At 46.5% G+C, this 678-nt stretch overlaps 1 protein-coding gene across 1 annotated transcript in view; it reads left to right on the top strand.

The window, feature by feature from the left end:
- Positions 1-302: 302 nt before the first annotated feature.
- LOC113088744 (nephronectin-like) overlaps positions 303-678 on the top strand; it is an 8,677-nt gene continuing 8,301 nt past the window's right edge. Inside the window, exon 1 of the mRNA XM_026255813.1 lies at positions 303-678. This exon is cut by the window's right edge and continues 161 nt beyond it. The gene's annotated coding sequence lies outside the window, so the exon portion shown is untranslated.

A 678-nucleotide genomic window follows, 5' to 3' on the forward strand; every position in this document is an offset into this window, starting at 1 on the left:
GGTTGCGAGGGTGTTGCTATGCAGTTGCTAGGCTCAGGGTTCGTGTTTCTTATTCTCATGAAAACAGTTCTGCGTCCTCGGGTTTCTGTGATATTTTGGTGTTAAGATGCTTTCTTCAATTGGAGTTTTGCATTATAGTAATGGTGTGTGTGTGTGTGTGTTTTCACAGTTGTTGTGCTTAACACACTCACGACTTTCTGTCTTTTTTTTAAACAAGCACACACACTTTCTTTCAAACTGAAATGAAATAAATGCTATAATTATGAGCACAGGATGTAGCTGGAGGAAATGTACAGGTTCCTGGTAAACTTTACAAGCTCCTAGACTAATTATAGTGTGTGTGTGTGTGTGTGTGTGTGTGTGTGTGTGTGTGTGTGTGTGTGTGTCCTTCAGGCCTGCCCTTGCTACTCCTGGTATTCTTATGCGTTTCCCTGGAGTGCACACACACACACACACACACACACAGAGATATGTATACAGCTCGTTCTCTTCGTAAACACTCACTGCTCCTCATGTGTGCAGCAGTGGAAACTTCAGACAGCTCGATGTAAACTCACATCCCCTCACCCACACCCACACACACACACACACACACACTGATGTCATCCTGTAGGCAGCGGCAGAATGAATCGCCCTCGGCGTTGCGCGCGCACACACTCACCTGACGCGCGCTCCCGC

This window comes from Carassius auratus, unplaced genomic scaffold (assembly GCF_003368295.1).
Source record: "Carassius auratus strain Wakin unplaced genomic scaffold, ASM336829v1 scaf_tig00046961, whole genome shotgun sequence".
NCBI classification, from domain to species: domain Eukaryota; kingdom Metazoa; phylum Chordata; class Actinopteri; order Cypriniformes; family Cyprinidae; genus Carassius; species Carassius auratus.